Genomic DNA, 26,293 nt, shown 5'->3' with positions numbered 1-26,293 from the left:
TTCATTCATCAGATATTTAAACAAATAATCAAGTCAAGCATTAAAACTTAATAGTAAGTGGCCAAATGTAATTATTTCCATTATTTATGGGAGTACTAGATGTCAGCTCACCTCTCCTTAAGTGTTCTTGTATTTCACTTGTCACCAGACACCAGGAAACATTTTTTCTAAGGAAACATCTTGCAATTTTCCCTAATGTTACCTCAATAGCTATTTTTATAGTGGGGGGGGGGGGGGGGGGGGTATTTGTTCCCCTGCTGATTTTGAAAGTTTGCCCACTGACAAAGAAATGATCAGGCTATAATTTTAATGGTAGGTGTATTTTAACAGTGAGAGACCAAATAACAAACAAAAAATCCAGAAAAATGCATGTCAAAAAGGTTATAAATTGATTTGCATGTCAAGTGAAATGGGCAAACGTTCGAAATGAGCAGGCGATCAAATACTTTTTTCCCTCACTGTATGATCTGCCTGGTATGTCAATGGCCAGATTATGTTTTAGAATCCCATCTTAACAAAGGATGTACCGTATATACTCGAGTATAAGCCGACCCGAATATAAGCCGAGGCCCCTAATTTTACCCCAAAAAACTGGGAAAACGTATTGACTCGAGTATAAGACTAGGGTGGGAAATGCAGCAGCTACTGGTAAATTTCTAAATAAAATTAGATCCTAAAAAAATTATATTAATTTAATATTTATTTACAGTGTGTGTATATAATGAATGCAGTGTGTGCGTATGAGTGCAGTGTATGAATGCAGTGCGTGTATATGAGTGCAGTGCATGTATATGAGTGCAGTGTGTGTGTGTGTATATTAATTGAATATTTATTTCCAGTGTGTGTATATAATGAATGCAGTGTGTGTATGAGTGCAGTGTGTGTGTGTGTGTGAGTGCAGTGTGTGTGAGTGCAGTGTGTGTGATGCAGTGTGTGTGATGCAGTGTGTGATGCAGTGTGTGTTTGTGTATGTGTTGGTGGGGGTGGGCATTTTTATATATTATTAATTATTTTATTATTTGTTTTATTTTTTATATTATTATATATTTTTTATTATTATTATTTATTATTGAATGGAATTATTATTAATTTTTTTTTTTATTAATTTTTTTTTTCGTCCCCCCTCCCTGCTTGATACATAGCAGGGAGGGGGGCTCCTTCCCTGGTGGTCCAGTGTCATTGGCAGTTCAGTGGGGGGAGAGGGGGGCTGGCAGAGCTGTACTTACCTGTCCTGCAGCTCCTGTCAGCTCTCTCCTCCTCCGCGCGGTCTGTGCAGCTCCCTCTGTCAGCTCCCAGTGTAAGTCTCGCGAGAGCCGCGGCTCTCGCGAGACTTACACTGGGAGCTGACCGAGGTGCTGAACGGACGGCGCGGAGGAGGAGAGAGCTGACAGGAGCTGCAGGACAGGTAAGTACAGCTCTGCCAGCCCCCCTCTCCCCAGGTCTGTATTATGGCAATGCAAATAGCCATAATACAGACTCTGACTCGAGTATAAGCCTAGTTGTGGTTTTTCAGCACAAAAAATGTGCTGAAAAACTCGGCTTATACTCGAGTATATACGGTAATTCTCCCAATTATTTCTCTAATGAATGGATAATAACACAAGGATCATCTCCGTGCAGTCTGATGCCCTAATCTCTGGTAGAATTGAGCATGTGCTGCCCCATATGAACTGTAACTCAAACTAACCTAAGGCAACACTGAGATATGTACACTACTTGTTTGAACAGAGCTTCTTCCCCTCTTGCTAATGTTAATATTCTGCATATCAATTACTTGTCAAATATACCAATCACTTTACAGTTATAGAAATACACTGATCAGCCACACATTAAAACTACCTGCCAAATGTTGGGTACGTCCATCCCGTACTGCTAAAACCATTCTGATGCATCGGGGCATCAGACTCCACAAGACCTCTAAAGGTGTCCTGTGGTATCTGGCAACAAGACACTAGCAGCAGATCCTTCAAGTCCAAGATGTGGCCTCTTTGGATCGGATTTGTTGTTCCAGCTCATCCCACAGTTGCTCAATCTGATTAAGAGTGGGGAATTTGAAAGTCCAAGGCAACACCTTTAATTCCTTGTCATTTTTCTCAAACCATTCATGAGCAATTCTTGTTGTGTGGCAGAATGCCTTATCCTGCTGAAAGAGGCCACTGCCATCAGGGAACACAATTGCCATGAAGGGTTGTACGTGGTCGGCAAGACCCACATAAATACTGCATAACTCAAAGTGCTCAGCCTGCTTTATAAGGTGTATAGAGGCCACTAAGTGTTGTATTTTGTGTGGCTATTCTTCTGTGGTGACAGAGTCTGAGACTCCTCTGATTTTGATGTTTTTCCATCTTTTATCAAGTGGGCCTATATGTAGTAGGAGGTAAGAGTTGCTTGCTTGCATCTTTTTCCCACAATAATTGTAAACCTTGGATGTCTTCCTCCGAGGCCCAATCGGTAAAGGCATGCATTTCACCATAGCCTGGTCAGCATCAAACAGCTTCTGTATATTGTTAAATAGGTCATGGATATCTTGCTTGGTGGCCATATCTGGACTTCCTAATTACACAGTAGTCACTATTTCAGGGGTCTGCAGCCTGGACATCAAGGTTAAAGCAGCTGAACCATCTTCCACCGTGGAAGTGGAGGCTTGCATATTGGGTGGATTTGCCTCTTTCGAGTTAGCTTCTGGGATCTCCGGACCATTGTAATACTCAGAAAAACAGGTGAGTAAGTGCTTATATCTGTTACGCCTCTAATGTTTGCCTCTGCCGGAACACTGCCCACTAGACAATTCTTAGTAAATCGTCGCACTTGTTTGCCGGTTGGAGAAAAAAAAGAAAGCCATCCAGCTGCTTCACAGTACAGCCCGTTTCAGATGCTAACCAAGTTATGGGTTGATGGGCAAGGATTCCGACTGTATTAGACAATTACTTTATTCACGGGAGCTGAGAAAAATGTTGTCTGTGCAGGCTCTCAGTCAGGCTTCGCTCCTACAGGATAATTTATTTTAATGTTCCTTAGGACTTTTAGATGGTAGACTTTCTTTAAAACAATAAAATACCATTAACCTCATTGGCAATCAAGTGGCAAGCAATCGTTGCCTGAAAGCCTCTTCTTTGCTCCTGAGATAATATGTCCCGAGGATCTTTGGTTCTAACCAAACCTTCTCATAGACCTACTGGGAAGTGCATAAGTTGCCATAGTCAGCAAATTGGATGCTACATGTTAAATCTAATGCTTCTCTGTGAAAAGCATTCACAGTTTTCAGCAACATAATGTTATGTGTGGCATCATAGAACATGAAGATTTTCAATAATTGAATGTTTTCAATGAGCGATTGCCTTTAGCGCCTGTCAATCTAACAGCCTCTAGAAGTGTATCATTATTGGAAAATGTAAACATTGCCACAAAAAGGGACTATGTCTTTGCAACAAAACCGGTTCATTTGGATAAAGGAGTTTTGGAGTGTAGTGTCCCTTTAAGCCTGGAAATAAACCTAAGATGGTGCAACAGGACCTTAAATTTGTACTACCCTGTCATAAGATAGTTCAGAGGTCTGCAGGTGCAAATTAAGTCAATAAATAGGTGCTGTTATAAACCAAAAATTAGTGACTGTAAAAGATCCTCTGTCTTGGATCTGTAAATTGTGAACAGCCGTTCATTGGAACCATTCGTTTAATTGCCTGAGTTTTATGTTATAGTAAGGGCCGTTCGAATCACGAATTTTCCACCCAACGCCCGACCACCCAGAACAGAAGTGTGGCACTCATTAACCTTCCTGACTCGTGTAACACCTCAGAAACCGCGAACACTTCAGCGTTCTAATTGCTATACAGGGTGGTCGGCGTCCGTCTGCACGAACACGTGGCGGCGGCCATTTTGTTTAGTTAAACGCACTCAGCGGTGTTTGGTTGTCGAACGTGTGGAACTATTTTCGGCTACCTTTTCCACGAACACCGCTGAAACTTCTACCTTCCGTGCGTTTGGCTTAACTCATGCGAACAGAGCGCTATTTGTAAGGAATAAACTCTGGAACAAGCCGCATCTAAATATAGTAAGCAGGAACCGATCCGTTCGTGAAATTTGAACTTTATTTGAAAGGAAAGATAGACCGGCCGCACAGCCTGAATCTGTGGAACTGTTTTGGGCATGCAAACAGGCATGCGGTCGGTCAAAAGAGACTTTCGCCTATCTCCCGAACCTCTGAACGGATTCATGTGATTTTCTAATATGTTTGTCCTCTAGTTACGCTGGTTATAAAAATATACGTTTTATTAATATTGGATGTATAATCAGTTATAAAAGTTTATAAAAAGTATGATTTTTAGCTTGGAGATAATTGAGTTGATACAGTAATTAACTTAATTATCTCCCAAACAGAGGGGAGGAATTCACTGTACTAAGTGGGAGTGATTATCTAATTGCCTGTATTCTATTGGTTGCAAAGTTGTCAGTTTCAGTGCCCCACAAGGTCCACGTGGGTGGTAACCTTGTAGGGAAATGTGTATAAAAACAGCAATAAAGCCTCAGTGCACTCAGTTCTTCTTCACCCTCAATCTAGAGTTTTGTCTGTTATTGGGGTAACAGCTATACAGCTATCACACTAGCTCTTCTAAGAGCTTCTTCACTTGGATGACTATTGGATGCTGAGAATACCCCTCACTCATCGGGAGAAGGACGCCCTCCAGCAGTGGAAACCCCTCTACTCACCGGGGTAACCGCTACAGTGACATCTGGTATAAAATACTATACCATTGCACCTTAGTGTCCACAATATTTTATATTCTCACAAGTACAGCTACAAAAAAGGTAATTTTGGAAAAAGAAAAATGAATTTGTTAGTTCACTGAAAGGGTAACCACCGTATGCGTTCAAGACACACTGGGGGTCATGAATAGTTTTATTTGAATGCGCAATTTTTCTGTGTATAAAACTCCAGCTTTATACATTGAGGATTTTTTTTCTGTCTTTTCTGTGATGTGACAAATAATCTGTCTTTCTGACACTTTTGGATTTGTTGCTCCTTTTTGTCCCCTGATGGTTTTACTATTGACATTACATAGAAACATAGAAACATAGAATGTGACGGCAGATAAGAACCATTCGGCCCATCTAGTCTGCCCAGTTTTCTAAATACTTTCATTAGTCCCTGGCCTTATCTTATAGTTAGGATAGCTTTATGCCTATCCCACGCATGCTTAACCCCTTAAGGACCAAACTTCTGGAATAAAAGGGAACCATGACATGTCACACATGTCATGTGTCCTTAAGGGGTTAAACTCCTTTACTGTGTTAACCTCTACCACTTCAGCTGGAAGGCTATTCCATGCATCCACTACCCTCTCAGTAAAGTAATACTTCCTGATATTATTTTTAAACCTTTGCCCCTCTAATTTAAGACTATGTCCTCTTGTTGTGGTAGTTTTTCTTCTTTTAAATATAGTCTCCTCCTTTACTGTGTTGATTCCCTTTATGTATTTAAATGTTTCTATCATATCCCCCCTGTCTCGCCTCCAAGCTATACATGTTAAGATCCTTTAACCTTTCCTGGTAAGTTTTATCCTGCAATCCATGAACCAGTTTAGTAGCCCTTCTTTGAACTCTCTCTAAGGTATCAATATCCTTTTGAAGATAGGGTCTCCAGTACTGTGTACAGTACTCCAAGTGAGGTCTCACCAGTGTTCTGTACAATGGCATGAGCACTTCCCTCTTTCTACTGCTAATACCTCTCTCTATACAACCAAGCATTCTGCTAGCATTTCCTGCTGCTCTATTACATTGTCTGCCTACCTTTAAGTCATCAGAAATAATCACCCCTAAATCCCTTTCCTCAGATGTTGAGGTTAGGACTCAACAAATATCAAATATTCTGTACTCTGCCCTTGGGTTTTTACGTCCAAGATGCATTATCTTGCACTTATCCACATTAAATGTCAGTTGCCACAACTCTGACCATTTTTCTAGTTTACCTAAATCATTTTCCATTTGGCTTATCCCTCCTGGAACATCAACCCTGTTACATATTTTAGTATCATCCGCAAAAAGACACACCTTACCATCAAGACCTTCTGCAATATCACTAATAAAAATATTAAAGAGAATGGGTCCAAGTACAGATCCCTGAGGTACCCCACTGGTGACAAGCCCAAGCTTCGAATATACTCCATTGACTACAACCCTCTGTTGCCTGTCACTCAGCCACTGCCTTACCCATTCAACAATATTGGAATCCAAACTCAAAGATTGTAGTTTATTGATAAGCCTTCTATGTGCAACAGTGTCAAAAGCCTTACTGAAATCTAGGTAAGCAATGTCTACTGCACCACCCCGATCTATAATTTTAGTTACCCAATCAAAAAAATCAATAAGATTAGTTTGGCATGATCTCCCTGAATTAAACCCATGTTGTCTCTGATCTTGAAATCCATGTGTTTTTAGATGTTCAACAATCCTATCCTTTAACATGGTTTCCATCACTTTCCCCACTACTGAAGTAAGGCTTACTGGCCTATAGTTGCCCGACTCCTCCCTATTACCTTTCTTGTGAATGGGCACAACATTCGCTAACTTCCAATCTTCTGGGACTACTCCTGTTATCAATGATTGGTTAAATAAATCTGTTAATGGTTTTGCTAGTACACCACTAAGCTCTTTTAATAGCTTTGGGTGTATTCCATCAGGTCCCATTGACTTATTTGTCTTTACTTTTGACAGTTGAAATAGAACCTCTTCCTCTGTAAACTCACGTGTAATAAATAATTACATTCAGAAAACAAGACAAATGTGCAATATTATTCGGGGGAAAAACAAGCAAAAAAAATACCTAATTCGCAACTTGAAAGATGTATACATACATATACATACAACTACATGTCTGTTCGTCCACCCATTGTAAAGCGCTGCGGAATTTGATGGCGCTATATAAATAATAACATAATAATAATAATAATGTATTATTCCTCAAAGAAAAATACCTTTTTCAGAAAATCTGCCACTCAGGAAGGGGGAGGGGGAGGAGACACTACTGTCATGAAGCCTGCAAACAGATAAACATGGTGCAGATTAACAAAAATATTTGGTACAAACATCAAACGTGACAAAAAAGTGCTGTGAAAACATTTGTGCCACTTTTTTTAAATAAATCTCACACAGTGACATTAGACGCACCAGCATACTTGGTTAATGTCAACATAGATTAAAAAAAACAACTGTTTATTAGAATCAATGTATTAATTTTCAGGTTATTTTACTATTTAACCATCTAAATAGGATTCCTGTGACGCACTGTATGACTACACATAATACGTGTCTGTTAGTCCTCCCATTGTACAGCGTTTCGAAATTTGTTGACGCTTTATAAATAATAATAGTAATAATAAGGACTATGATTCAAAAGCTTTGTTCATTGACTGAGGGGATTGTTACTATATTTATAGTGGTCCCAAATTTCTATAAGGATTAACTGTATTCCCCATTTTCTCTTGCTTCCTGGACTTCAGCAGAAGCAGGTTTAGTTCCCACCCTTCAATTTTTGTCTTTTTTTATTTCCTCTGCCCCTCTTATTTTCTTTCTTTTGTTTCAGTGTTGTCACAGCTTGTGGGTTACTTTCTGGACAGTCCCTGAAATATTATGACGCTTGTGTGCATGGGATAGAGAGTTACTGTACAGCATATGCTGCAGGGACCAAGCTCTGTGTCAGGTGAATCTGCCTGCTGGCCTTGAGTCGAGCAGCCAGTGTTAATTATAAGATGAAGATGAATGAAGTGTTATGTTAAACTGGGTTAGAATCTTTGACTAATAAAGCTGTTAAAGTGGTAAATAAAGCTGTGGCCAAACCACACCCCACACCCCACTGTAACGGCTACCCAGGTAGTAAGGGGTATCAGCCTTTGGAGACGTCCTTTTCCTGGCAAACTGCTGTGTAGTAATAGAGCTCTTAATCCCATCCACGAAATCCAAGGGTAGGGTCAGGCATAGTTGTAAACTGGAACGGAATAATGGTACAATAAATTCCCTCCAAGAACGAGACTAGGCTACGTTTTGAAGGGTCAAGTAGGACTGAGATTTATTGACAGGGGTCTCCTTTTATGCAATACTGCCCTGGGAGGGGCTACACTTACAATAACCAATCACATACATGGTACAACACCCACGTCTCCTCCCCTCAGATAAACATGTAACACAATTAAAACATACACAATTTTACTCAAGTTCTGGATGTACCCCCAAAACAGAACCGCTTGATAGCTCTCATTCACGGGAACAACATATCCAAATTCCAGCTCATTCGGTTGAGAGGTTCGGGAGTTATGGGTCTTTGAAGTTTTGACCGACCGCACAAATTCTCTAGCCGAAAAGAGTTCCATAAGTTTTGGCCCTGCGGTCGATCTCTGTTCGTGCATTAAAACCCCACAAACTCCTTGCCATCCATAGTATTCCTGGTGTTCACTGGAATCCCTATGTAAGCTTAAGTATAACTACCGAACGGCCGGTTGTTCGCTAGTTCCAGCACGAAGTTATGGGCTCATGGAGGTCTCAGCGGTGTTCGCCTGTTTGCGTATCCGTTTTTAGTTCCATGCGTTCACGGGCAAACACCGCTGTTCGTGCGTAAGATGGCCGCGAACCCGTGTAAAGTCCCAAAATGGCGGGCCATCTATTCAGAGCACAAAGAATTTGTGTGAAATCATACGAACGGCTGCAACAACGCTGGGAGGTAAAATATCACTTAACTGTTCCCCTGGGTGGTCCGATGTTCGGTAGTTTGGGCTGCATTCTCCGGTAATGGCATTTCTCATGGAATAGGTATTCGGATAAATCCAACTGTGTTCTGTTACATTATAAGTCCAGGCATAAAGCATAGTTCTGTTACACCCACTACCTCTGTTCCTCTGTATAGTTATTTCCGGTGGGAGGATTGACAGTTACGAGTTTCTGTCGTTGGAACTTTTGTGCATTCTAGAATTTCATTTTCTAAAAGTGCTGTCATATCATTGGATGACAGTTACATTATACATACAGTACTGGAACTAAATAAATAAATGAAATGCATGTGTAATACATGATAAAACACCCAGAAAAAAATGGAGGATTATAGCTGATGATATGAGAGGATAATTACAGCTCTCGTTAACATGGACAAATAATAATAAATAAAAGTTAATTGTTGCACCTGTTTTGTCTTTTCTGTTTCTTTATTTGTATTCCTTATAAATTGTAAACTCATTTGAGCAGGCCTGCTTCACCTCTTGTCTCCAAATGTCAGTTACTTTCTATAATTATAAAATACCTGCGGAATAAATTGACACTATATAAATATTAATCATATTGCCTAACAACAAATAGGTTTAATATCAGGGTGAAAGTTATATACCGGTAACTGTAAATTCAGAGGCCCATGTAAAAAGCAGACATGGGAGTATAGGAGAACCATTATAGGAGTATGATGTTGGATTTAATAGAAACATGGAAATTAATATTTGATGGTTAGTGGAGTTCATCCAGCAATGTTTGACCTGCTTATTCATTTGTCAATTAAAAAGGACACTAATTGAACTCCCAGATATCCCACACTGTGAAATGATAAAATCTCAAGTTCAGAATCATTGTAGAAGAGAGATAGGGATTTTAAGACAGGAAAAACATTTTCAGTCCACGAATAGAACAAGAGGAAAATTGGGTCTCCAAGTTTGAGAACACTTTAAACCTCCCTTAGGGATTAGACATGCACAAGGTTTTCTTAAAGGCTAAGTTCTCTGATCTGGTTAAGTGTTAGCGGAGAGGTTGGAAGACAGGAGAGGGTAAAAGAAGTATGTTTCATATTACTTAATTTCTTCTATTTTCATATTGATACAACTTATTTGATCCCTATTATAGGATACATACCAAATAAGACATTGCAATTCTAAACTCAATCAATGGTAAATAGTCTTTCGATAAGCTCCCCCATTTGTGTTTGTTTTCTTTTTTTTGTTTTTTTACACAGGATACATATACAAACTACATGTACATTTTTGATGTAATATCTATACCTCCTGTGTTTATGTATTATTTTGCTTGTTTTAGTTTCTTTTATACATGTTCTAAGATTGTCTTTTGTCTATTGTGAAAAAAAATTTCTTAAGAAAACAATAAAGATTATAAAAAAATAAAAAAAAATAAAAAGGACATTATTGTGTTATTTTGGAGGCTGTGCATTTTCTACTAGAAGATCGTGGATAAACACAGCTGCACAACACACAGTGAATCGTAGTGTATATTATTACAGCTAAATGAAAGTGTTTGAGTAGGAATATAAAGATGACTCATATAATGGCTCCCTTATACTCCTATATTTGCCTTTTATATGGATCAATTCTGAGTAGGTATACCAACCAAGCCTAGGAGGTTACAAGGTCACTGCTAAAAGCTTTACTCAGTAGCAGATTGTTTGTTTGATTCTGAATGGAAATATTTTTAAACCGGTTGGCCTTTGCAAACAGTATTGAGTGGTTGGTACATGATTAATGCACAGTATAATTTAAGGACATTATAAAAGGAAGAATACCAGCTTATTTGGAATGTGTGGTAAACACATTCCAAATAAGTCAGCAGACCATTTTTAGGACAGGGATCATTAATCCTCAGTAATTACTTTAATTAAATTATAACTGAATTCTGTGTTAAAATACGCAAATGAGGCACTCCATTATATTTAAAATGGAACTGTCACCATCTGGGTGACATCGCTGTTGGGGGTCCGGTGGCTGGGTTAGGGCAGGCTGAGGTGACTTTAATTAATCTGAACCTGTTCCTCGTGGGTGTTGTCATTATACCCGGATATTCCAATTATTTCCAGTTTACTTTTTCCCAGTTTAGCAATGATCTGTCTTCTCATCTTTATTTCCTCCTTATCCCTCAGTATATAAATCTATCCTTACACCCACTTCACTCATCCCCCATCCATATTTACATATGCCCCTCTCTGCTACACCCCCCTTTCTCTAATTTCATGCCTTGCACTCATTTTTCTACTCTTTCACTCCTACCCACAATCAATCTCATTCTAGACCCCATGCTTACAAAACCCATTCACACCTCCTGTCACTTTCTCTCCTCCTGCTTCTAGCGGCTGGTTATGTCTCTCCCAATCCAGGGCCCTTCTCTACACACACTAAGAAAACCAGAAACCCCACAAACCTCCTCACAATACCCTGCCTTTTACCCTCACTTACCAACATTCATGTGCACTCTGGAACGCTCGCTCTGTCTGCAGTAATTTAAAATCAACAGCCATACACGACTTTTTCATCTCAAACTCACTCACCCTACTGGCACTTACAGAGATCTGGCTGTCCCCCTCTGATAGCGCTAATCCTGCCTCTTTATGTTTTTGTGGACTACAATTCTCTCACACTCCCAGACTCAACTGTAAAGGAGGTGGTGTAGGCATCCTTCTCTCCCCTCAATGTACCTTTCAACCAATAATCACTCCCCCTGTCCTATCCTTATCTTCTTTTGAAGTTCACTAACAAGGAAAAAACACATTTACTAAAATTACATTGAGATTTCTCTCGTTTTCAAGTATGTCCTGGGTCCACAAACCATTGCATTGTTACATTAGGGTACAATAAATGTGAATTGTCAGGATTTTTTTGTGAATTTTAAATTTTACTTTAGGCCACAACAGCCAAACAAAAAACAGGGTTGACTTGGAGGATTTTTTAAAATCAACTATATTGGCCTAAAATTTAAAATTCACTTTAAATTCTCAAAAATGTACACTTTAGTATATAATCTTTAAATGTTGGAGTTTGAGCAGGACATCGTTTTCCTTCATTCACACAAGCACTGATGTAATCTTCATCTTGAAAACAACGTCATGGCCATATAATTGCCATAGGTAGATTGTAAGGGGTTAAGGCAGTATAAATGGAAAGCATGGACCTTTGTGCTCTAATTGTGTTTATGTTCACACTTTTTGAAATACTAATGAAACTGTTTAATAAATGGCTTTATTGACACATAGTACTTGGGAAAAAAAAACAGGATCTCACTAATCATACAGGGCGTTGCTTCATTATCAAAGCAGTCACATGTGGTTTGTTTGAACAACCCAATGTTTGTTTTTTTCTCATTCACAATATGGTTTGTATGCCTGATTATCCTGACAGAGCCAATGGATGCCATGTTAATTATTTTAACTCTTGCAATACAATTTACGGCACATGCATGGACATGCGTAACGCTAACAGCTTTATTTAAGTTTAAAATTCACTTTGAATTCTCCTCTGAGTAAAGTGGATCTGTCGCTTTTTAGCATTTCAAAAATGTGACAGGAACAGCCATGCCACAGACACTGGGAGTGTCGTTAAGGCTTGCTTCCTGCCCAAAAACTTTAGCGACCCCCCTTTACTGGACTGGCTGGTCTCCCCCTTGGGCATAGTGCCCAAGGAGGAGCAAGGGAAATACTGTTTGGTTCTTCATTTGTCAGGCATTTGTGGGGTTTAGGTGCATGAGGACATCTCTTCAGGACTTTGGGGCATCAAAATTGATTCTGTGGCGGGTTAAGGCCGCTTGCCTCGGATCCGGTTCGTGGCTTACGGCGGGACATGGCTGGCCCTAGGGCTTCATAAGATCTGACTGCGTGAAGTCCGGCGCTTCATTCGGCTGACTCGGGCTCTGCGGGATGATTTGGCGGTCTGGGGCTCCGTAAAGGCCACGTGGATGGCAGGTCCTACTGGCAGGTGCCTGAGATCTCTTCCCGAGGTGTGGCTTGCTTGGGTTTGGAGTGATTCTGTGCTTTAGATGGTGTGCTGCCTGTTGGCCGGACGGTTGGCATGTCTCTGGCCTTGCAAGGAATGGGCTCCCAGGGATCTCTTCCCCATGCTAGTGGCGTTTGGAGGTCCCAATTTTGGGATAAATGGGTTGTTTTTCACTGCGGCAGTCTGGGGGGGGGGGTTCAAGCTGTCAATCGTCTGACAGCCTCCTCCCCTCCAGTAGGTGGCTTGCTGCGGCATTTTGGGGCTCTGTTTTTGTCTAAATGTGCTTGCAGAGCAGAGCATATTCCTGGCAGTCACGTTGTAGTTGCGGATACTCTCTCTCGTTCGCGATGGTTAGGATTTTTGGGCGGTCGGCAGATTAAGGAATTTGTCAATGGGTCAGTCTCTCGGGCCTCGTGAACCTGATACGGTAAGGTAAGGTAGGACAGGGTTTCTGTGGTGTAATGGTTGTCACGTACGCCTAACACGTGAACGGGTGTTTCTGGGTGATGGAGTTCACCTCATGGAGGTCAGGCTCGACCTTTTTTCATCTTGCCATGCAGGAAGTGGTGGAACAGGCCTTGGCTGGATTGGGTGGAGCACCCTGCTAATTTTAGGATTAAAACAGCGGGGTTGTGGCTGGGGGGCGTGTCCTTGCCAATAGGTTTATGGGGCTATTACATGGAGTGTCAGGATATGGACATGGTCAGGTCTCAACATCCCCTGCTCTGTAGGGTAAACTTTTAAGTTACGACTTGGACGTGCTCACCGAGCTAAAAGCCGGTGGTAAGCATTGAAAGGAAAAGGAACAAGGGGGGAGGCGAGAACCCTGTGGGCAAGTTGGTGCATAGGCACCATTAGTCTCTTTCATTGGCAAGGACGCTTATGTAAGTGAAGGCTGTAGGGCACTAGGTGTTAATAATTATATGTAAAGTTATGGATTATTTATGTATTTATTTCTGGTTATAATTGAATGATAAAGTTTAATAAATGTGGGATGAGTCCTGCAGTCTTATGTTTAATAAATGCTGTGGCCTGTTCCATCCAAATTCAGTGTCTGTCGTTATTAGGGGGTGTTTGGGGTAGGCTACATTATTCTTATTTGCATCACATTCCCCGCTACGTCTATACATGAAGCCTTGACCCAGAGACCCCTTTTGTCTAGTGCAAGACTCCCACCTATCTCCTCCATGAAAGGACTATAATCACCACAATTATCCCCCCAGTCCATGCCTCACAGCTCTGCGTCCCTTTCCCGGGACCCACCAGGAGTTACCACAAGCCGGCCAGGAGTCTACAGAGGCAAGGCGCCTGACCGGGAGAAACTCACAAACTCTATGGCAGAATTGCCACAGTCCGGTAAAACTTTGTAGAGAGTGCTCTCGGTCCCAAGGGCACCTATCAGGCTGCTTTTTGGAGAGGAGCTCAGAGGGAGGAGAGGCATGAAAATACACCTTGTACTTGAGGGAGCTCCCTGCCCTGGACCAGCTAGAGGCCAGAGAAGGTGCCCATACTTACGCCCAAACACCTAGAATTCTGAGGCGTAACAGCAAATAGCCGGAACCCGAGTGCAGATTTTCTGATCATGACGCTTTATGGACAATATGCATGCTTGGTCAAGGGCTTTCAAACGAGATATAGCATGTGAGGATACATCATGTCATTTTTGAATGATTGTACAAAGTGTAAAACAGAGTGAAGCTTTTTCGCATGTTCAAGGGAATAATTGTATTAGCACTTTTGTGTCTGGGAGTTATTGTATAAAAGGTAAAACAGAAGGGGAGGTAATACGTTTATTGTATAACAGCTGTTGTGCAATGCATCTAGGTGTCAGGCAGGTAATTCAGTTATGGAGTCTTAACCGAAATCTGTCCTAGACACCAAGAGGCCACCGAGCGACTTATATTGTTTTGTTTGATAACCCATGTTGTGATTACTCCAATATATATATATGTGTGTGTGTGAGGGTGCTGTAGTTCAGTAAAGGTTGTTCTATTTAACCCTTCGCTAGGTCTCGGCCAGTGTTTGTGTGAGACTGCTAAACAGCTATATCACTGTACCCTCTTACAAGGTGGAAAAGCTCCAGAACGACCACAGTCAAGCGGCGGCAACTGCTGCTAAGGCAGTTCAGGTTCCCCGGTTGCAGCTAGGTGGCAAACTTGGTGGAGGTACTCAGCCGGAGTTAGGTAAATCCGCCACAACAAAGATGTATCCTGTATGAAAAACACAAAAAACTGATTAAGACTGTGTTGGAATTTCACTGAAATTCCAACATGATCCAGAGATACCGTAAGACAAAGTAGGGAGTACTTTGTCTAATGGTAAAGCCTGAGGTATACAAAAGGAGGAACTCCTTTTTCAACTTTTGCCCAATTCCAGCAGCTGTCACAAATGCCACCTGTGGGATTCAGGTTTTGTCTGTGGAGGAGCTGAAGTGCTTTAGGGGTCTGTGGTGTTCCTTTAAGTTTGAAATTCACTTTGAATTACTTTTAAAATCTCATTTTTGTAAATAAACCTGAAATCAAAAACTCAAACATGCGTGCCCTCATATAATATTTTTAGTAGGTGCCAAATCCCCATCGTCATTGTAAAGAACATTGGTGCTGAACAGGTGCAGGACTGGCAAGCAGCATATCAACTCTCTGCATAGATATGCTGAAAGCTTCCCATAGAGACGCAATGACGCTGCTTATCTCTATAAGGAGATGCTAATTGGTGCCGTGCATGCACACTAGTCTCCCATTCCTTCCCTATGAGGAAGCATTCATTAGGTTGAGTCCATAAGGATTGATGATCTCGGCCTGGGAGGTGATGCGGTTGCAGGAAAGCTAGTGCATTGGGTGAAGTAAAATTATTTTTTCATTGTATTTAGTGGGAAGCCGGTAATCTAAACACTATTGGGTTAGGAATACATGTACATAACAGCTTTCTAGAGGTTTCAGGTTACAATTAGCCAATGTCCAGTCTGCATGAAATACATGATTACAAATGAGAATCACGTATTTAATGCTTTTAGTACATCTTAACACATCTAAAATATACCATAAAAATGATCAATTACCAAATAGGATAATTTGTTTATTCTGCTATTTAATACTTTCTCTTTATGAATATATAACTTAGCTTCTAGTTTAGTGCACCTTGCCTCAAACATGTATCAGCCCTGGCCCCATTAGGATCCAACCATCCCTTCCCTTAAACAGCAGACATGCCTTGCTATAGCAGAGTATGTTGAATATGCTGGCCTATAATACTCTGTACTATCGCTTTACCATACTGATGTATAACAATGCTTGACTCTGATTGTTGATGGTTTCTTGTTTGTTTTTGTTTTTTTGCCACCTTACCTACCATAGTGGTACTTAGCTTTGTATCTATTCCCCTTGTCATATGTCTTCCATAAAACTTTAATAAACATTGATAAGAAAAAAGAAAGAAAAACACATGCATAAGTCTACCAGGGAAAGAAAGCACTAAATCTTAAAAAAGGGTAGAGTGCAATATTAATATTGTTGAATAGTAACAATAAGTATTATCACCATCCATTTACATTCCTCAGAGCTTATACACTTGCTCTAGTATATTATCTTTACGTGACTTTAAGGGAACACTATAGGGACTAAAACTACTTTAACTGAATAGTGGTTTTGGTGTATAGATTGTGCCAGTGCAGTCTTACTGCTCAATTTTCTGCCATTTAGAAGTTAAATTACTTTGTTTATGTAGCCCTCATAACACCTCATTGCATGTGACTTACACAGCTTTCCTAAACACTTCCTGTAATGATAGATCTAATGTTTAAACTTCCTTTATTGTAAATTCAGTTTTAATTTAGAATGTCTTATCTCCTGCTCTGAACAGCCTTCGAGATCCTGCATGAGCCTCCTGTGTGTGATTAAAGTTCAATTTGCAGAGCAGGAGATCAAAACATCTAAAGCAAGTTAAAATCTGATTTAAAATAAAACTTTTTTTCATGCAGTCTGTGTGAAGCAGAGCCAGGGGGGTGTTGCTAGGGCTGCATAAACATAAACAAACAGGATTTAACTCCTACAGTGAGGGGGGAAAGTATTTGATCCCCTGCTGATTTTGAACGTTTGCCCCTGACAAAGAAATGATCCGTCTATAATTTTAATGGTAGGTGTATTTTAACAGTAAGAGACAGAAAACAAAAAAATAAAATAAAAAACAAACGCAAAAAGTTCGAAAATTTGATTTGCATGTCAATGAGTGAAATAAGTACCCCTTCGACTTAGTACTTGGTGGAAAATCCCTTGTTGGCAATCACAGAGGTCAGACGTTTCTTGTAGTTGGTCATCAGGTTTGCACACATCTCAGGATGGATTTCGTCCCACTCCTCTTTGCAGATCCTCTCCAAGTCATTAAAGTTTCGAGGCTGATGTTTGGCAACTCTACAGATTTTCTATGTTATTAAGCTCTGGAGACTGACTAGGCCACTTCAGGACCTTAATGTGCATCTTCTTGAGCCACTCCTTTGTTGCCTTGGCTGTGTATTTTGGGTCATTGTCATGCTGGAATACCCATCCACGACCCATTTTCACAACCCTGGCTGATGGAAGGAGGTTCTCACCCAAGATTTGGCGGTACATGGTACTGTCCATTGTCCCTTTGATGCAGTGCAGTTGTCCTGTCTCCTTGGCAGAACCCCCCCCCCCCCAAAGCATAATGTTTCCCCCTCCATGTTTGACGGTGGGGATTGTGTTCTTGGGGTCATAGGCAGCGTTCCTCCTCCTCCAAACATGGCGAGTTGAATTGATGCCAAAGAGCTTTATTTTGGTCTCATCTGACCACGACACTTTCACCTAGTTCTCCTCTGAATCATTCAGATTTTCATTGGCAAACTTCAAACGGGCCTGTACATGTGCTTTCTTGAGCAAGGGGACCTTGCAGGCGATGCAGGATTTCAGTCCTTCACGGCGTAGTTTGTTACTAATTGTTATCTTGGTGACTATGGTCCCAGCTGCCTTGAGATCATTAACTAGATCCTCCTGTGTAGTTCTGGGCTGATTCCTCACCCTTCTCATGATCATTGATCACCCTTCTCACGAGGTGAGATCTTGCATGGAGCACAAGACCAAAGGAGACTGGCAGTTATATTGTGTTTCTTCCATTTGCGAATAATCGCACCAACTGTTGTCACTTTCTCACCAAGCTGCTTGGCGATGGTCTTGTAGCCCATTCCAGACTTGTGTTGGTCTACAATCTTGTCCCTGACATCCTTGGACAGCTCTATGGTCTTGGCTGAGTTTGGAATCTGATTGATTGATTGCTTCTGTGGACAGGTGTCTTTTATGCAGGTAACAAGCTGACATTAGGAGCACCTTTTAGAGAGCTAATACAAGCTCAAGTGTAACTGTCATTCAGTGGTGTCGATCCCCCACTGGTAGGATGTAGGTGATGATAGGCGATGGAAATCCTCGGAATGGGGAGAGAAATAAAACCAAAAATAGTGATCACTGTATATAGTACAAACAGGTGGTATAAGAGAGGTAAAATACTCACATTTAAGTGAGCAGGATATGCTGCTCACTATAATAGCGTAGGTGGTACAATCCCCACCTAGGATTCTTGGGTGGGAATACTCCAAAGTTCTAAATGACCATTTACATGCTCCCACTGAACCTGAACCTGAACATTCAACTACCTCAGAAACCCTACGTCCCATATATCCATACGGCACTCAAATCCTTCATTCAACTTGGACTCCTTTTCTTATATATCTGATTAACAGGACTAACTATTCCTTTCATATATTTTGTCTTTTAGCATGTAAGTACATTACTGTTTTTACTATTGTATATCATTCATCCTTTGGTTATCTAGAAAGATAATCTTGCCTGATTTTTAAGGCCTCCAATAACAAAAAACATGAATCAATCCATATAGATGTAGTTTGTACAAAAAACATGTCTAACGACATCCCTTTGGCCAGTGCCAGTGACACAAGTTTCCTGACTTGACCACCTACCCCTTCCCATTTAACATATGTTCCTATGTTGGGAGATTTGTCATGGCATTTCAGTTTGCAACAGTAACTGGACTGCAGGTTAGTTGGAGGAATCACAATTGCCTCTGCTAAGTGGCACTCTCATAGCTCAATGCACACACAGCAATAGACCATGAAAGTACTATTTAGTAGAAGGATCCTGCACAGGTAAATTTGATTTCTAATACAAACCTTCATTTCAATTTGCAGTTAGTTCCATAGTATTACAAACTGAAATGCCAGAAGCTTAGTACCACAACAGAACCCACACAAACACAAACAGACAAGGATCACAGACTCTAGGGATGTGTATGGGAAAAAAATACGGTTTGGTTTGGCACTTCCGAAATTCGGGACTTCAGCAATTCCCTTACCCCTACCTCTACCCCTACTCCCAACTCTACCACCATCCCTACCCCTAGCCCCAACCCTAACTCTAACCCTACTCCCAACCCTAACCCTACCCCCAACCCTACCCCTAACCCTAACCTTAACCCTACCTCTGACCCTAACCCTACCCCTAACCATAACCCTAACCCTACCCCTAACCACCACAACCACTTACACATATAGGGTTAGGAGTGCTCTCTCCCTGTCATGTAATGACTGTCTCATGAATAATACAATACTACAATAAAGATTGATAAGTAAAAATGCAAAAAATAAAAATACAAAATAAAAAGATAAATTATAAAAAATATGTGAATACGTAAAAGAATTCTAAAAGGAGTTTAAAAGTATGTAAACTTATAACTATGAAGATACTGATCCAATATAGTTAAAAATACAATACTTTATTAGAAAAGATGAAAACAAAAATGGATCAAATAAAATGAAATAAAAATGGTGCTTGCAGTCTTTCCAGCTAGGAAACACAGAAGGAGTACATAGTTACAATATGTATCTAGTACATGGTTATTCTGTTGCTTGTTGAAGAATGATACAACAAATCCTGTGACTCAGACCTGATAAGTATTCTCGGTGTCCAGAGTGGTTTTCAAGCTGTTTGATGTTACAGTACTGCTCTGGATGGCAAGGTGTCAGTTTCCAAATGCATTTCCGCTCCTGCGGCTTTATCAATGGATATTGAGCTGACTCATGGCTTGCTTCTTATAAGGGCTTTACAGTATTTTTTTTTTTTAATTCTTTATTTTTATTGTGCATGAGATAGCATAAGAGCTGACGATGCCACAATAACATATTACAAGCCCATTAAAGCAGGGTATTCCACATATATGGCATTGAATTATTGGCACATTTTTTGTTTTTGTATGAGAATAAACAAGCTAGGTACGCACATCTCACTGTAAGTCACCAGAGTAACAAGCAGTAACATCAGCATGCATAACGTGGTGGGCATTAAGATGAACTGTGATGCAACTTAATGAGGTGTACGTTCTGACAGCATGACTACTCTGGATAATGGTTTACAGTTAACTGGTCTAAGATAGGCATTAAGGTGACATGCTATGTTTCATGAGCATTATGTTAAGCCTGTTATAATTGAATAGTTACATCTAGCAAGATAACTTTTCACGTAGTAAAAACCACTGGGTCTTCTTATATCAGGCGTCCCTCACTCTGCTAAGTGTATATTACATGGCTTGAGGCTTTCCGTCATCAGCCGATTCGGGTAGTCCCTCAACTCGTTTCTGCTACCAGCCTGGTCAGTTGTGATGTTCAGTCCCAGTATACGTGTAAGTTGGTTTGTGCTGCTCCACCAGCCCTAAATCATGCCTTGGTTCCGCATCTTGCGTTGTCAGGTCCGGCGTTCCCCAGAGCCGACCTCTAAATTGCTAAGGCGGTTAAATCTTCGTGCTGAGAGGTTATACTCTTCAGGGCTCACGGCGTTGAAAATTGTGTGCTGGGTGCCAGCTCTGCCTGCTGGGTGTTTAAGTGTGAGTGTCCAAGAGTGCGACTGCCACTGTCTGTGGCATAGCCGTGGTGGTTGTAATATGGGTAGACGCTGTTCCAGCGTTAGTATGGTGTCGGTTCGAGTGAGCATGGTTGGCAGCCATTTAAATTGCAGAGTGCTGGGTAGGCCTGTGCTTTAGTGCAGCCTCAGATTCTCCAGTGGAGACCGGGAAGACCCCCACCAGCCCAGAGGGGGGGAAACGGGGCCAGTAACCGCACCAGAGAGAAGGTGTGTGGCATCGGGGAGGTTGGGGGAAGAACGGGGCAGCGGCCATCCGCACCCCTTCTCCTCTTAGTAGGCCGCAGACTCCAAAGCTTTAAATCACCCCTTAGGGCTCCAAAACTCCTGCTCTCAGATTCCACCGTGATGCCCACTGTCGTGTATCAGCTGCAGGTAAATTTTTGGGCTTGGATTGCATGTCTAATCTGTGATTTTCAGCGTGAATGACAGAGTGCTTCAGGAGCTTCTCCTGCATGCGACCGGTCAGCATGGCAGCCCGGCCCCGCCCCTGGGGCTTTACAGTTTTAATTACCAGCTGTTACAAGAACTTGCTTAACAATTCAAAATTTATTTTGCATTCAATACAGTCAGTATTCATATCACAACTGTATTAATAAAAATTCATATTTAAAAAATGGATCATTAAACACAAAATTAATTTAAAGAGTACAGAATTTGATGTGGGTTGCCATGGTTACTCAAGCAGGAAATTCAAAGACAGGCAATGCTTATTATTGTCAGGATTACAAGTTGATCCAGCACACAAAACTGTGTCACACCTAGGACTAAGGATAATGAATAACCGAACCTTAGAATGACTGGACTTAACGTATCCAAGAATAGTCAAGATACTTGCCGAGGTCAGGAACACAGAATCAGACACAACGATGAGGGAAAGTCAAAAGTCAAGGATACCAGAATTTTAAAAAAACTAAGCCAAAGTCAAATACTAGAAAATCAAGATCAGGAATGCACTCTCGGATTACCATCAGAATGAAACCACGACAGAGCAATGAGCAAAAGGAGAATTAGGTTTAAATACCCCTCCTGTGGATCCGATTGGCCGTAACCGGCCTTTGACCCCAAATGCAATTACCAGGCTTCCATGTGCATGATTGCTGCTCAGCACAAAACCTCCTGTGGATCTGATTGGCCATAACCGGCCTTTGACCCAAAAAGCAATTACCAGGTTTCCATGTGCATGATTGCTGCTCGGCACAACTTTTCCTGTCAGGACGGTAATGTTGCTCGGCACAGCTTTTCCTTTCAGGATGGTAAATGCCATTAACCACATTTTTATGTGCGGATTAATACGTGACAATTATGCAGTAATGTCGATAAAAGTGGACCAGAATACAAGTGGTTAAGTGTCATCTTACTGGCAGTCAGCGCTGCTTGTGTGTACATATTCTACATATGTATTGACTACAGTATGGAGTGTACGATGTCTGGATGGGCGTGAAAAAATAGATGAAAATAAAAGTAAAAATAAAAGTGAAGTACCACATATCCGTGTCTAAAATGTAGTGTATAAGAAAATATAAGGAGAATGTTGCAGGTCTGTGGGGAGTGTAGATTCCATAAGAACCATGTGTTTCATGTTCTGACTAAACTCAGGAATACTAATGTTTAGTCTTGAGTATAAGGAGAATCTTGAGTTTGGGCTGTTTATAGCATTATGTGCAGAAAATCGTGCTTGAAAACATCATTGCGCAAACATAATCTGAGGCGAGTGCTGAATATGTCTTAATAGCGATACCAAATATAGAAACATGTACAGCATACAATGATTGAAATAGTAGTGATACATGATATAAAAATCTAATGTAACATCTAAAACGGTTGTATATTACACATATATAAATAAATATAAATGCATATATAAATAAATATAAATCCATTTGCAGATTGGAGTTGATACATAACTCAACATATTTTATACTGTAGATGTTATTAACCAAAGCTATTGTCAACGGTAAATTTGTAGGTATAAAAAAACTAATCAATGTACTTAACAAGTTATTGTCAGGATAATCCATAAAATTAAGGGTAAATAAAAAGGAATCAATATCAATAATCAATCAGACGCTCCTCTGTTCATTTTTAATACTTGGACAGCTTTTGCATGCCTTAGCAATTTGCTATTACTATAAATCTTAACGATCTCACTGGGCAAAAAGGCAGTTTCTATTTTTAGGCAGTAGTACATGGGTTAGTGTTGGCTATTTTAGGTAGATGATAGGCTGCCTTGAAGCAGCAATGTTTAGTTTATTTTACACTGGCTATATCTAGTTTATGAGAGGTTACCCTGTAGCAGTTATTTACAGATTATTTAGCTATATTTTCTATACTATTGGCTAATCTCTGTATCTTCAGGGTGTATCCTACACTGCTCAAAAAAATAAAGGGAACACTTAAACAACACAATGTAACTCCAAGTCAATCACACTTCTGTGAAATCAAACTGTCCACTTAGGAAGCAACACTGAGTGACAATCAATTTCACATGCTGTTGTGCAAATGGGATAGACAACAGGAAGGTAGCAAGACACCCCCAATAAAGGAGTGGTTCTGCAGGTGGTGACCCCAGACCATTTCTCAGTTCCTATGCTTCCTGGCTGATGTTTTGGTCACTTTTGAATGCTGGCGGTGCTTTCACTCTAGTGGTAGCATGACACGGAGCCTACAACCCACACAAGTGGCTCAGGTAGTGCAGCTTATCCAGGATGGCACATCAATGCGAGCTGTGGCAAGAAGGTTTGCTGTGTCTGTCAGCGTAGTGTCCAGAGCATGGAGGTGCTACCAGGAGACAGGCCAGTACATCAGGCCAGTACATCAGGAGACGTGGAGGAGGCCGTAGGAGGGCAACAACCCAGCAGCAGGACCGCTACCTCCGCCTTTGTGCAAGGAGGAACAGGAGGAGCACTGCCAGAGCCCTGCAAAATGACCTAAAATTTGAACATAAAATTTTCCGTTCGCGAACGGCGAACGTGAACTTCCGCAAATGTTCGCAAACGGGCGAACCCGGTGAACCGCCATAGACTTCAATAGGCAGGCGAATTTTAAAACCCACAGGGACTCTTTCTGGCCACAATAGTGATGGAAAAGTTGTTTCAAGGGGATTAACACCTGGACTGTGGCATGCCGGAGGGGGATCCATGGCAAAACTCCCATGGAAAATTACATAGTTGATGCAGAGTCTGGTTTTAATCCATAAAGGGCATAAATCACTAACATTCCTAAATTGTCTGGAATAACGTGCTTTAAAACATCAGGTATGATGTTGTATCGATCAGGTAGTGTAAGGGTTACGCCCGCTTCACAGTGACAGACCAAACTCCCCGTTTAACGCACCGCAAACAACCGGAAACAGTCCATTTGCACAACCGCAAACTCCCCATTTGCACAAGGTTGGATACCAAGCTAGCCATGTCCCGTTCCTTGTCCTCACTGATGTTATTGAAGGTCTTTTCCTCCACCCAGTCGCGTACAACACCAAGGGTCCCCGAAAGGTGACAACAAGCCCCCTGTATTTTTTTTTTTAAATGTACACTACTGTTACACCAGATATGAGTTGCACTGGTATGACACTGTGCCCTGGCAGGCCCTGAAACGCACACGTGTGAAGGAAACTGACTGCTATTATATTACAGTCAAAAAAGTTGTTGTTTTTTTTTAAATGCAAGCTATTGTGCCCTCAAAACGTTCGTGTGTGGGGGTGCTGGAATGACGTGGGCCAATGGGAGCCTGAACCAACTTTTGGCTCCCACTGCCCCTTTAAGAGCGAGCTCGTGACTCGAGCCGTGCTCCTAGTGCCAGGCGGGCCACATGACCGATCACTGCGGTCAGTGCACGCGGCTAAGTCAGAAGAGGAGATCAAGCTGCATGCGGCTCATGGGCAGGAGTGATCCAGCCACGCGCGGCACAAGCCTAGGAGCCAGGTCGGTCCCAGGATAAGGTAAATACAGCCACAACCATTTATCCCAATCACAAACCTTTCCTAACGTCCTATCCCATTAAAAACATTTAACCGCGTATTTAATAAAACAGATAGACCCCCTACTTCATCCAGGTTACCGATCGATGGTTCGATATTCTGAGCCCTCTCTGATTTTCTGTACATGACTATTCGATATTCCCACAAATTTTATATGGCAATTTATGTTTGTTTGAGACCACCTTAAAAGTATTGGATATCGCTAAAAATCATGATCACTATATACTTTCTCTACAAACCTCTAAAACGAACCAAACTACTCATCCATCCGCTATACCACTTTATCCCACCTAGAACTAGTGCTCACTGCCCAGTTAAAATACTTGACTCTTACTTACCCACACTCAGTCATGCCACACACATTTCACCACTACTCTCACTGAATCCCTCTGAGTACGGCTAAATTAATCTTCTACATCAGAACACTACTCCTAAGATTGGGTTGTATCCATGTCTCGGGTCTTTCATTTAGAATAGGGCCAGCTTCGGTCTCCTTCAACACTGACACTCCAGTGCATATTATTAAAAGATTGGGCAGATGGAAATCCTCAGTCTACAACCGATATATTCCTCATCCCGAGAAAGAAATGAGGAAAGCTTTTAAAAGTTTGGCTTTGTAAATTTGATGCAATAAGTGTGTTTTTCTTTAATACCTTTTCACCCTCTTTGCATGAACCCGATTTACATTATTATTATATATTACTAATATGTTTCTGAACATATATATTATATTATTCACTCACTCACTCTCTGGGCCGGCTTAAGACATCATGCTGCCTAGGTCCAACGATAAATGACTATGGGGGATAATGTATAATAAACACAGGTTACTGGTTGTTGGGGGATAATGTATAATAAATACAGGTTACTGGTTGTGGGGGGATAATGTATAATAAACACAGGTTACTGACTATGGGAGGATAATGTATAATAAGCACAGGTTAATGGCTATGTGGGATAATGTATAATAAACACAGGTTACTGGCTATGGGGAGGATAATGTATAATAAACACAGGTTACTGGCTATGGGGGGATAATGTATAATAAACACAGGTTACTGGTTGTTGGGGGATAATGTATAATAAACACAGGTTACTGGTTGTGGGGGGATAATGTCTGCTGCTGATTGGCTGGTGCTGATTGGCTGGAATGTGTCTGCTGACTGTGAGGTACAGGGTCAAAGTTTACTCAGTGATGACGAATAGGGGGAGGACCGAACATCGCATATGTTCGCCATCCTTGGCGAACGCGAAAAAGCTATGTTCGCCAGGAACTATTCGCAAGCGAACCGTTCGGGGCATCACTATTTATCAATAAACTGCAATCTTTAAGTTTGGATTCCAATATTGTTGAATGGGTAAGGCAGTGGCTGAGTGACAGGCAACAGAGGGTTGTAGTCAATGGAGTATATTTGAAACTTGGGCTTGTCACCAGTGGGGTATCTCAGGGATCTGTACTTCGACCCATTCTCTTTAATATTTTTATTAGTAATATTGCAGAAGGTCTTGATGGTAAGATATGTCTTTTTGCTGATGATACTAAGATATGTAACAGGGTTGATGTTCCAGGGGGGATAAGCCAAATGGCAAATGATTTAGGTAAACTAGAAAAATGGTCAGAGTTGTGGCAACTGACATTTAAT

This window comes from Pelobates fuscus, chromosome 5 (assembly GCF_036172605.1).
Source record: "Pelobates fuscus isolate aPelFus1 chromosome 5, aPelFus1.pri, whole genome shotgun sequence".
NCBI lineage: Eukaryota > Metazoa > Chordata > Amphibia > Anura > Pelobatidae > Pelobates > Pelobates fuscus.
Note: the sequence above shows the minus strand (reverse complement) of the source record.